Source organism: Panthera leo, chromosome A1 (assembly GCF_018350215.1).
Source record: "Panthera leo isolate Ple1 chromosome A1, P.leo_Ple1_pat1.1, whole genome shotgun sequence".
Taxonomy (NCBI): Eukaryota; Metazoa; Chordata; class Mammalia; order Carnivora; family Felidae; genus Panthera; species Panthera leo.
The window spans coordinates 85,539,384-85,553,730 of NC_056679.1; positions in this window are offsets into that span (position 1 = coordinate 85,539,384).

Here is a 14,347-nt window from a genome sequence, read left to right on the forward strand (position 1 = left end):
CTTGACCTGAGGGTATCTTCAGAATGGTGGAGATGACATAAACATAGGAGACCACAGTGAGTGAGAGGGAGCTGATGAGCAGGACAAGGGAGCTGAGGAAGTCTAACAGCTCAATGATGTGGATGTCAGCACAGGCCAAGTGGAGGAGGGGAGCACTGTCACAGAAAAAGTGATCAATCACATTGGGGCCACAATATGGCAGCCCCACCTTAAGGACAGTGGACGGGAGAATGAGGAGAAAACCACCCACCCAGGAGAGGATAACAAGACGCACACACAGTGAGCTGGTCATAATTGCTGGGTACTGAAGGGGGCTGCAAATGGCCACATAACGATCATAGGACATGACTGCAAAAAGTATAAACTCAGTACATCCAGAGAGGAAGTAGAAATAAGACTGGGTGAAGCATCCACCAAAGGATATGCTCTTTCTGTCTGACAGGAAGCCTGCCAGCATCTTGGGAACAGCACAGGTTGTGGTTAATACTTCACTGAAAGAGAGATTGCTGAGGAAGAAATACATGGGTGAGTGAAGCCTATAATCCATGAGAATCAGCATAATGATTAGGCTGTTTCCAAGGACTGTCACCAAGTAAGCCAGTGAAAAAATAAAGAACAGGAGACCCCCAAGAGCTCTGGTGGTTGGTATCCCCACAAGAATAATCTCAGTCACCAATGTCCAATTCCTTCTTTCCATATTTATGTCTCTTTTTTACTGTAAAGAGAGTTATAGCATAGGAAAAAGAATGGTGAATCATTCATCAAATTAAGAAATCAAGGAGAAATTTAAAATAAAATTTTAGCTACTTTTTATAGCAAAATTGAGCAAGACAATTGATATTATGATTGGGTACACCATATCCTACAAAAATACAGCTGAAGAGCTATGAAAATCAATTTTGATAACTCCATCTTTCCTTTCTATATCTGTAACACTTTGCTGGGGTGTGCTAAATATATAATTACAACTATATATTTTATCAATAAGAACTTTGTCCAGTAAGTGTTCTGATAAAATACACAAATAAAAGATTAGTTGGTACCTGTAAATATAGAAGCAATTTACTTCCAGTGTTTGTCTCGTGAGGATTGGGCCGTCCCGATGTTACAAGGGCACATAGAGAGTACAGACTGCAGCTTCAAGCCAATGGTGCATCTAGGTTTCAAGAGCCACGTGGATAGAGGGCACATCTTGCAGGCACATTTTCTCACCTGAGATTCTAGTGCTTCAATGGCCAGTAAAGGCAGAAAAATAAAAATTAATTAGCTTATCCTCCTTTGTATATTTAAAATTACTTTTTAAAGGTTTTATTTAAATCCCACTTATCTTTATAGATTTCAACTTGTCCTTCTTTTCTAACATTTATTTTTCATTGCATTGTATTGTTATGCCATTGAAGTTAACCTTTTCTTGAAATTTTTGCAGTGTAAAATATTACACAAGTAATGTGTTAATATTTGCAAAAGTGTTGATAATTTTTTTATTATGTTTTTGGAATGTCATATTTGATGGGACAGGGTGATGATTAAAAGTTTGTTTCTGAATAATTTTACAGAAAAGAGGGTTACAATGACTTGACAGAAGAAGTACAAAAGAATCCTCTGGTTTGACAAATAATCATATACAAAATAACCACGATAATATAACTATAGGGAGATTATATAACTGGCAGAAATCAGAGGCATCAATAGTGATTTTCTCCACAAAAAAAAATGGGGATAGAGATAAACATAATCTACTTTTGCAATAACAAACAAAAAACACTAAAATCCATTTTGAAAATAATAATCATAAATCTGCAGCAATAAGAATTGTACCAATAAACAATATATTAAATGGTACAGTTATACATCTAGGACTGGAATGAAAAACTAATGCAATTTTCCAGAAATACACACAGCATAAAATGACTCAATACGTAAAAAATATAAGCATTGGTATAAATATTTTAGAAAACACATGTGAAAAATTGAAATGTGAGTTGTAATATTCATGGTATAAAAACTGTTATCAATGCAAGGAATGCAAAATTAGACGAAAATCAGATCAAAATGTCATGAAACTATATGACATGAGAGATTACATCAAATTTATGGTAGGCAACTTTTAGAAACACAAGCAAAAATAAAAATAACATGGTAGTAAGAAAAATTGACATAATATTTTTATGTTTCAGAAAAATTAAATAATAAATGGTATATGGGGATTATTAAAATAAGGTATTTAGAAATAAATGATAAGAAATATCCATAATATTATGAGTGGAATGACAAGTCAAATCCAGTAATTGGAATTAATATTCCAAATTATTTATAAGTAATTTTCAGTTATAACCAAAATATAGGATTGGGTTTATTTCAAAAATGGCCAGAGAGCGCCTGGGTGGCTCAGTCGGTTAAGCCTCCGTCTTCGGCTCAGATCCTGATCTGGCGGTTTGTGAGTCCGAGTCCCATGTCAGGCTCTGTGCTACCAGCTCAGAGCCTGGAGCCTGCTTCCCATTCTGTGTCTCCCTCTCTCTCTGCCCCTCCCCTGCTCATGCTCTGTCTCTCTCTGTCTCAAAAATAATTAAAACATTTAAAAAAATGGCTAATATATTTAAAATATAATCTCTAATTTTTATAGACTCTATTTTTAAGCAATTCAATAAATGATTTCACAGTATTAGGTACTATGCCATTATTTAGACAAGGCTAAACAATTTAAGGCAAATATCCCAAATATAATTTGAAGAACTAGCTTTAAACATAGTTACATAGTTTAGTTCCCCAAAATAGTTTGAAGAACTATTTGATGAGATGTGCCTTGAAGCAAACCTGGACATTGAATGTTTGGGTTGAAGTTAAGAAAAGAAAAGGGGAAAAGTAGATATTACAGAAATGGAGAAATTTTTGACATCCCAAAGAAAGATGTGTGAGAGCATGGAAGTTTATTTCTCATTAAAATGAAGCAATTCTGACTTTCTGAAAGCAAATGTCAGGCTTAGTTCTAATCATATAATATTCTAACTTCCCTAGCATCTCACTTTCACACAAATGCAAAACATCCGATGCAGTTGCATTTGATCTTCTTACTAGAAATGTTTTTACACAGGGAATACCTTTGTTAAGTCCCTCATCTTCTTTCCAAACACAGTAAACCTCTTCCTCTATTACCCCATAGTCTTGTCTCACAAGAAGTGCCCCCTGCCCAATAAAAATGACTTTGATGAAGAAAAAGCAGAAGAAATTCCCATCTTTTTTACCACTGGCTTTCCTTTTGAAACTGAATTCTTGGGCCCAGGAAACACTGATTCCCATAAAAACTGTTCAGTCCCAACTCCTTGTGATGACAAAATAGCACAGGACAATTCCACAGCACCATGCATTCCAGATGCATAGTTTTGGAGGCTAACATAGTTTTAAAAGCAGCTCTTCAGCCTATGTGCCCACAGAGAGCTTGACTGGGTGGGGAGGAGTCATGTTTTCATTCTCTCTGTGTTTGTGAAACTTTTTAATGAGTCTATTCTTCTGAGACTCCCATGTACAAAGAGAACTTTGTGTTCCCAGGAGAAGTTTTAAGACTAAAAGGATGATGTACTTCAAGTAAAATTAATTATTTTCTGTGAAAACTTGGCTAAAATGTTTTAGGTAATTCTTTTTTTAATCTATAAGTATTCTGTCCTATGATATCAGGAGCATATGTACTCCATTATTTGTTTTTATTACTTTTCAGTTTATGACTCTGATTAAAGTGCAAACATGATTTCACCATAATGTGCCTGTCTAATAAATATGAAAGATTTATTCACCAAACATAATCTAATTACTTGACTTGAAGCCTACAAGCGGGATGGTAAATATTGATGAAGATGTTGTTCACTAAAAAAGGATCCCTGGGTAGGGGCAAGATCTATTGGACATGCAAAGTAAGTTTGTGTGGATGATGATAAGGGTCTCAATTTTTCTGATCATTTTATTATCATTTTTCCCCAGAGAACAAACATTTTTCATTTGTTTATGTTCCTGTATGTACTTGTGGTAGTACTACATGTGTGTATATTTTAAAAAAAATTATTTATAATTATTGCTGAATATATATTGTTTTCCTGTCCTGGCAGGAATTATTTTATGTGAGCTAAAAATAATATTCTCTTCTACACTATTGGATTCACAAATGTAATTTCTTCTCCCATAAATGAGTGTCTGCACCTTTCTCATTTAGATATAATGAGATATAATGAAATTGATGTTTTAATGCCTAATATGGATGTCCAGCTAGCTGTGTTCCCTCTGAAAGCATTATAATTACTTTTCTTTCCTCCTAGGGTCCTCTGAATATTATATATATTAATATAAACACACTGTGTAGTAACTACATGGTGTAGAAATATACTACATTCTAAGTATATTTATGCTTTTCTCAAAGTTTTAGTGAAATTATTCAGAATAAATATTTCATTCACCTTGGATATTTTAATACTTAATATAGTGGCATATAGGAAGTGGTTGAAAGTATTTTATGAGTGTTTGAATGAATGAATGAATGACTATGGGAAATTGACAGTGTTGTCTGTTATTTATGAAGAGTGGTAAAATCTGTAAGATTTCATTAAGCTTCAAAAAAAGGATTGTAAATGCAACCTTCACACTATGGACTGAAGTCTAATGAAGGTCTTATCCAAAAAGAATAGAGAATTTGGAGGCTAGGAACTTATTAAAGGTAAATAAGAAAGTGGCTTCATATAATTTATCCTAAAATTATACCATGAACAGATATTATGGCCTTACAATTTATTCCCAATGAACAATATCTGACAGAATAAACCACATAATATACAGGAAGCCTTGAATTATACATAAGCAAAACTACTATGAGAAAACGTTGTATTTTATAGCTTCTTTTGAGGCAGAAGAGAATAGTTGTGCCTTTCTCTATTTCAATTCCTTTCCTCTGTGAAAACCAAAATATTTTTCATTTTTAGAAGTTATATTTCAAAGTTGTGAATTATGACGTTTCTCCTAGTTTAGGGCTCCATAGGACCAAACAGATCTTCCTGACTTTTTTCCATATCTTCCTCTTCTTCAAGGTGTAACTTAATATGATCTCCTTGAAAGGGATTTTGGTGCTACTCCACTGCCCACCAACCCATTTCACCTCCACAGCTGTGATTTCAGAAACCCACCATGTGACCATTAAGCTGGGCTGTCATACAGGTTTTAGGTTTTTTGTGTGCTACTTTTATCTGTCTAGAGTATTATGCATTTAAGGAAAGGAACCATACCCAGAATTCACTACTGTTATGTTCAATGTCTAGCATGGTGATAAATAATTACTATAATGATTTCTATTATGAATTCTCACACTATTTCCATAGACCTCATAAGATCAGAAAGTAATGAATCTCTCAAATAGTTAATTTAAAAAAAGAGTTATGAAATATAAATTTGGAGAAAGATAATTTATCCATAACTTGAAAATACAAATACGTATTATGATAATTTTAATCAACATTTTATATATGTAACATAATTTTAGCAATAATAATCATATACACTTTTATTATCTGCTTTTCTCCATGACACTACTTTATAAACTATACTCTATATGTCTATTCCATATTTTAAATTTATTTATTTGTCTATAGGTAACTTACACAGATGGTATTATCCATCACAGTTGCCAATATGTTTTACATGTAAGGAAAAAATAATATAAACATAGAGGAGGCTCTTTGAAAGAACAATGGGACAGTAGATACAAAAGGGAATAAAATGATTTTTGAGATAAAAATGTTATGTTAGAACAATGTCACAGCATTTTAAGAACATGATGACAAGTATGAGCATTTAACATGTGAAGATATTAAAAGAATAAGTTCAGGAAGAAGAAAAGATAATAATAAGGCACAGGTGGTGAAAATATATTGAGAACACCAGACAGCTTATAATGTAATTTGGCTTGATGTAAAAATATATATATATAGAAGCTCAACTAACATTTATTTATTATTATGTAACAAAATAAAAAAAATTAATGGAAACACAATTTTATATGAATAAATTCTGTTCAATTATTTTGTATGTGACCAAAATCAGAAATAGTCATAAAATATATTTGTGTATCATCATCTTATTATAAAGTACATTGCACTTATATATAAGATATTGTAACTTCATTTGTCAGACTCAGAAATTCTTGGGTTCTGCCTGTTGTCCCAGCAAATTATTAATATTGTTTGACATCACCATCACTGTGTCCCACTTTAGACAATAAAGTATATGGTTATTCTACCAATAGGACAACACATTTGGTAATTAATTTCTTAAACTCATTTGCTTCTGCCTTCCCTTCTTTTGCTGATGTTCAGCAACATGAAAAATTCAAGAGCAAGAGAGCAGAATAGAAAATATCAGCTTTTATCACCCTCCCAACACACAAAAACAAAATTAGATTATAATAATAAATAAAAATAAAAGAAACAAACTAAAGTAGCCCTTGCAGGGCTTGAAAGTAAAATTAAGAGTCTACAGTAACAGAGTGGAGCACAATATGGAGAATCACCACACAGAGAGGACCACTCAGGAGACTAACAGAGTGAAGACATCTGGCAATGTGTGGAGAGGCTACACAGACACAGGGGGAGGCTACTAGTATCTGTCATGCAGCAGGTGCCATTGCCATGTTGAGTGGCTTCCTCTGCTGAAGACCCTAACAGTCTGGGCTGTTGTGGACTCCACCAGCCTCACAACAGCTACAGACTCCCCACAACTGTCACAGCATGGGGACCCTGCAGTGTTCATCATCACAGACCCAAGTTGACTGCTGTTGCAGAAGACACTGAAAGCTTTCACCACTGAGGTAAACAGCGGCCATTGCTGGGAGACGCAGCTCTGCTCCATCATCCCAGAAGGAACCTGTTGTTTTACCACAGGACTAAGGTTGTGAATATCCCTACCTGCCCTGTGGATCCCCTGAACCCTAGAGTCATAACTCATCCATGTATGCTTGCGCGCCAAACTATAGCTCTGTACACCTCCCCATGTACCCATCCTCCAGACTCCAGCTCCACAGCTATTCCTTATGTGCCCATGTTCCAGGCAGTAGGACCAATGCCATTGCAAGCTAGCCAGTGCCCCAGACTCCAGAGCTGTTGTCACACTGTGAGCACCTATGCAACAGTCCCAGCTCTGTGGCTGCTCCACTGGCAGCCACGCATCAGACACTAGTGCAACCACCACTGAGAGAGGTCTCAAATAAACCACCTAATTTATGACTCAAGAAAATAGAAAATGAGCACATTAAACCCAAGTTACTACAAGGAAGGAAATAACTGAGAGCAGTAAAGACATCAAGTAAATGGAGACTAGAAAAACACTAGAAAAACTAAATTGACAAAAGTTTAGGTACACTAAAGAAAGTGAGAATATGCAAACAAACAACATCAGAAATGAAAGAGGAGACATTAAAACCAATACTGCAGATATACAAAGTATGGATAGTTATATGCCAAGAAATTTGATAACCTATAAGAGTAAGATAAATTCGTAGGAATATAACCCACCAAGATTGAATCATGAGAACTCGGAAAGCTGAACAAATGACTAGTAAAAGAGATTGAAACAGTAATCAAAAATCTCCTAACAACGAAAGCCCAAGAACAGATAGATTCACTAGTGAATTCTACCAAACAAGTCAAGAATAATTAACATCAATCCTTCTCCAACTCATCCAAGGTATTGAAAAGTAAGGAATACTTCAAAATTCATTTTATTGGAGCATCATTATCTCTGTAAGTAAGCAGCTCAGACTTTTGTTAAAGGTCAATCAACCAAAGATCACCTAGTTGCCTATTCAAGTTGTACTTTCAGAACTTGGGAAATAGCCCCAGGATGGTTTCAGAGACCCAATGAACTCACTGTGAGATAGCCATAAGCTAAAACTCAATTGAATATCTGACTTCCATAAACCCCTACTCTGACTGATGAACCACAGTGATATGTTAATTTTCTTGGAATTAATGTCAATATCCATTAATTCCTACAAAATCTGATTGTTCCCCTTTCCTCAATGCACATTTACACTGATAAGTGGCATGGGTTCTTTTGGAGACAGTTGAGAGGGACATTTAACATTATAGTATGTTTTTACTGTAGTGGGATCTTGCCTCAAGGGGACATGATTCCCCTTCATTCAAAGTGTCCTGGATTTCAAATCTGGGTTAAGTCTGGGATTTGACTGAGGATTATGATTTTCTGTTTTGGGATTTCAAGTTAGACTTCTGTTCACTTGACCCACATTGCTTTGACTTACTCAAACCAAATAAGGATTTCGTTACTGCCCATCTAACACTTTTCATGAGTACACCATGATCAGCTAGTTAATGCCCTACATCTCAGTGAATCAGACTATTGTGATTGTTGTTTTGACTCCATTATGCATTATGATAATCACACACATATTGACTGTAATTGATTATTACATACCTCCCAGCACCTGATCCCATTGCCCGCTTTGTATTTAGGGATACCAGTACAGTGGTAGCAGTTTCCACTGTAATTTCTGACCTGCAGAAAAAAGGACTCCAGAATTTTCCAAAGATACTGGGGCTCTCCTCTCAAAGTAATTATTCATAGTCATGGTGAAAAGTGTATCTACTAGACCTTCCTGCATCAGAAGAGTTGGTCTCACATGACAAAGTCCATTCTAATATATTTATCTCCTTAATCCTTTGGATTGTTACTCTAACAATTTTACATTCCCACCAGCAATGAATGAGAATGGTGTCTGTTGTTCAACATTCTTACCAGCAATAGGTATTTATAGGGTTGGTATTTATTTATTTATTTAATACAGTTCTGGCATTTCAACATCATGTAATGTAGTACATCCTTGGGCCTTTGTTTCAGCCAACTAACCAAATCAGAATCCTTACAGGTTGCTTTAAGAATTTACTAAACACGTGGTGGCTTAAAACAACAGAAAATTATTCTTCACAAGCTGGAGATCAGAAGTCTGAAATCAAGGTGTCAGCAGGTTTAACTCATTATGGAGGCTCTGGGGAGAATCTGTTCCATGCCTCTCTCCTATCTTCTGGTTGATATTAGTAATGCTAGGCATTCCGTAGTTTATAGATTATCACTCAAGTCTCTACATCTATATACAAAATTCACATGCAACTTTTTTTATAAACAAAAGTTTTCTAATCAGTTGAATAAATAACAAGGGACATTATTGTCAGATAATATATGTTTAAGTTTAGCTTTGTTAGAAACTGTCAGATAACCCATCTTCAAAAGAGGGTTTACAGGGGTGACTGGGTGGCTCAGTTGGTTAAGTGTTGAGCTTCAGCTCAGGTCATGATCTCAGGGTTTGTGGGTTTGAGCCCTGCCTTGAGTTCTGTGCTGATAGCTCAGAGCCCGGAGACTGCTTCGAATTCTGTGCCTCCCTCTCTCTCTGTTCCTCCCCCACTCACACTCTCTCTTTCTCAGAAATAAACATTAAAAACATTTTTTTTAAAAAAAGAGACTATACTACTTTGCATTCCCACCAGCAATGAATGAGAATGGTGTATGTTGCTCAACATTCTTACCAGCAATAGGTATTTCTAGGGTTAGTATTTATTTATTTATTTTTCATTTATTATCTTACTTATTCTAAAAGGGCTATAGGGAAATTGGTTTTAATGTCCATTTCCAGAATGACCATAGCTGTGAAGCATCTTTTCTTAGGTTTATTTTCCACCTCGACATATTCTTTTCCAAGAGGTACATTCAAATATTTTCCACATTTTCAAAACTGAGTTGTTTGTTTATTGGTGAATTTTAAGCTTCCTTTGTACATTTGTATATAAGCTCCTTATCTGATACATGATTTGTAAATATTTTCTCCCAGTCATTGCATTGGATTTTCACTCAATAATACCTTTAGCAGGGCAAAGTTTTAATTTTAATAAAGTTCAACTTTCAATTTTTTCTTTCTTGTATCATGCTTTGAATGTTGTACCTAAAAAGTCATCGTTCCAACAAATGTCATTATAGATAATCTATGTTTTATCTCTAAAGTTTTATAATGTTGAATTTTATCTATCATCTATCTAGTTTGCTCTTTGTAAAAGATGTAAGGTGAGTGTCTAGAATTTTTTTGTATATGGATATTGAATTGTTACAGCACAATTTGTTGAAGACACTGCCTTTCCTCCATTGTGTTCCCTTTAAGCCATTGTTGACAATTAGCTAACTGTAATATATAGGTGTGTATTTCCGGGCTTCCTATCCTGTTTTATTGATCTGTTTGATTTTTCTTTTACCGATACCATACAGTCATGATTACTGTAGATTTATAATAAGTCTTGAAATCAGTTTGTTTAAATCTTCCTAGTTTGTTTTCATTTTCTAGCATTATCTTGGCTATTCTATGCACTTTGTGTCTTATATAAATTTTAGGATACATCTGTTAATACCTATGAAATTATACTTTGGGATTTTCACTTGGATTGTGTTGAATATGTAGATCAAGTTGGGAAGAACTGACATCTTGACAATATTGAATTTACCAACATGTAAACATAGAAAATATCCATGTGTATTTAGATTTTTTTTTATTTCTTCCATCAGTATTTTTGTAGTTTTTCACATATAGAACCTGTAAATATATTGTTGAATTTGTGTAGAAATATTTCATTTCATTTGGTACCATTGTATATATACCTATATATTTTTAAATTCTAGCTGTCCATAGCTGGCGTATAGGACAGCAAATGAAGCTTGTGTACTGCTCTTGTACAACACAACCTTGATAATCTCTTAATAGCATCAGAGTTCTGAGTTGATCTAAGAGTCAATAGATATAAAGTTGGTCAATTAAGGCCGTGAACCAAAGTGAAAGTAATAAGCAAAAGCTTTATTCACTTAATTAGGCAAGAGCCAAGAAAGAAGGTACCAGCTGCCCCAGTGTTCCCTTTTTCCCCATGGAATGACACTGGGTTAATGTCATATGGATCAGAGTACAAGGAAGAATCCTGTCACTGCTGAGATGCCCCCAAGTTGGGGATCATGATCAAAAAGACATGACTGCCAATTGACCTGTAAGTTAGACCCAAGCACTTGGAGGCTCTCTGATCTCTGTCCTGCCCCTGGAATGTGGGTTCTGCTTAATTTTCTGGTTCCCAGAAGCTGTTCCAAGGACATAGCCTTGAGATGTAATACGATATTGAAAACACCTACATGATATATATGTGACTGCATCTAGTTAGGGCTTCTTTATAAGCTTTTAAAATTTGGAGAGTGGGCACAAGGATCCATTCATCTTGCTGACATCCAAGACAAGTGTCATATGTAAGTTCCCTCTGCTCTTATTGAAACTGCCACCTACCAAGCTGTAGTGGCCTACCTCTTCCTTTGATTACACCAGGGAAGATTCCAAGACGGTTGTGAACCTACTCAAAACCCCACCCCTTCAACAAAAGGCTCTTTTTAAATGATTCTATGGGCAAGGGGAGGGGAGTTTAAAGGGTTAGTAGCTGTAAAGGAATGAATAATGAATCACAGTGGAGAAAGGAATCTTTGAGAGTTCCTGATGAGTAGGTGTCTCAGAGGTACCTGAAGTGTTTGGCCAAGTATCTCTGATTATGATACCTCTGAATAAAGATACCTGTGCTAGGAACGTATTTATAAGAGCATGCTGGCTGGAGGGCCAGAGTCCTTAACTGTAACTTCCCACTAAGTCTGCAGTGTGCCAGCTGTGCATCAAGTCTGGATTGGTGAGGGCAGCTTTTCCTTCTGGGACCTGTCAGGTAAAGCACTTGTAATAGCCTATGGTTGGACCTATAAGATCATGCATGGTGTTTTGGCTGGGAGCCAAACTCTTCAACTTTATTTCCTTAGTTTCTTGGGCTCAAATGTGAAATAGACTAACTCATCATTGAACCAGATAGGTTTGGCTTTGAATAGCTGTGCCAAAAAACTGAGTAATTAGCCTGAGGCCATAGGGAGAGGAAAGTCACAATCAAGATCATTCCAAGAAGTATTACCAGGGCTACCTGGAGTATAGAACTTAGCCATAAGCTCCAATCATTGCCTAGCCAGGAAAAGATATCCCAAAATAAATCTTTCTTCAGAGAACCTGAAGTCTTCTTTTATAAGCTGTACAATGGACTGTATTTTGCCATTCCATTGATCCAGGTGCAACACAAAGTGTTAGCAATTGCACAGACTTGTCTTGGCTGGCCATCAGGAAGTTGAGGACTGTGGTCATTCAAAAATCCTGGGGCCAAAGAATTGGGTCTCATTCACTGTGTCTCCAAAGTTTAAGGTATTATTAATCACCTCAGAAAAGATCAAGGACAAGTTTTATACAAGCTTTTCTTTTTTTTAATATGAAATTTATTGTCAAATTGGTTTCCATACAACACCCAGTGCTCATCCCAACAGGTGCCTTCCTCAGTGCCCATCACCCACTTTCGCTTCCCTCCCACCCCAATCAACCCTCAGTTTATTCTCAGTTTTTAAAAGTCTTTTATGGTTTGGCTCTATACAACCTTTTCTAACTGAAGGACCCTGATAGTGGGAATAATTCCCTGGTTCATTTATTTTAGCAGAGTTAGTAATATCACCTGGCATTTCCCTCACTAATCAGCATCTGCCTAGTTTTGGAGTTACTGCCTTACTTGTCTTTGTGTGATATTGTTAATTAGAGGGACTATTTTGATTATTTAGAAGTTTCTTATTGCTGACCCATATGAGCATGTTACATTGCTAGGGAAAAGACAAGTAAAAGTCTGGGCTTTAAAAAAATAAATAGGGGCCCCTGGATGGCTCAGTCAGTTAGGCATCTGACTTTGGCTCAGGTCATATCTCATACCTTGTGAGTTTGAGCCCCATGTCAGGCTCTGTGCTGATAGCTCAGAGCTGACAGCTGACAGCTGACAGCTGACAACTCTGTCTCTCTCTCTCTCTCTCTCTCTACCCCTCCCTTACTCTTGCTCTCTCTCTCTCTCCCTCCCTCTTTCTCAAAAATAAATAAACATTAAAAAATTAGAAAAAAAATATCCCAAGGTGGCCCTCACAGTGCTAAGAGTGTAATAATACGACCATGGAGATCAATTCATCACAAATCCCTGCCAAAGTGAAGATCAGTTAAGTGGAACTGAACAGTCTATATAAGGCAGGAGCAAGAATGGGATAGGAGAAGGCTGCCACTATCAAGGCCAAAACAACCCTAAAGTTTTTCATCCTTTTCCCATACATTCTGATTGTCCCCATCTTTGACAGGGATGAGCTAACATCTTGGGAGGTGTTTTATTCCTACAGTATAAGAGTTCAGCTGTGGAACTCTGGGTCTAGATTAATAAAGTTGGGGTATATTAGGTAGCAGAATGTTCCATTTTTTTTTTAAATATCCATTCATAATACAAAGTGGCACAGCAGCCATGTTTATCGGTGGGATTGGACAATGAGTGACATATTCGTTAGTCAAGTTCAGCGCAGTGGCAACAACCTGGGACATATATATCAATAAATTTGGTGAGATGGGAGTCACACAGTCTACTCTTTAGGAGAGAGAGAAGAGATATTAGATCCGCATGCCTCCCTCAAGCTTATCCAGGCTCACTGATCTGAAAATGATGATGTTCTATCATTTGGGGGACTTTTCCCCATTAACTGAGACAGGGGCAGTCTTTTCTGTACGATGAGTAAACATAGTATCTTTCATGAATCCCCTAGTGGGGAAAACACAAATATTCACATATGGATCTCCTCTTGTGGCTCAATAGCATTTTCTATTCTAGACATTGGTACCCATCACAAGGAGCTATCCAAAAAAAAGCAGGAGGACCACCTTAGGAAACTAGAAGCCTTAAATTAATGGTCATCAATTTCAAAGTCTTTGTAGGCAAAACTTCATAATGATTCTAGTCTCCTTATCTATTTAAATTTTCAGTAAGTGGGCTAAGAACATGGGAGATTATAAGAGGGAAAAACAACTTTGTTTTAGTTTACACTATTACTACTCTCAGTACTTTTGGCCAAAAAATGTATGGGCCTTTCTCACATCAAACAATTCTCCAAATTTCTGTGGACACCAATTGGGTGTCCTAGAATTCAATTTCTTTCTCACACTACCTAAAGATAGATCCCACAGATTAAAGTCTCCATACTTCAAGACTACTCCACCTCTCACACATGAACACTTCAGTTACAGATCCATAGTCATCTGTACTTCCGAATGCTGTCTCTATACAGAGATTCCCATGATTCTCTTCTTGAGTTTGATAATTTGCTACAGTGGCTCACAGAACTCAGAAAATCATTTTACCTTCTAGATCATTGGCTTATTATAAAAGGACATAACTCAGGAATAATAAGATGC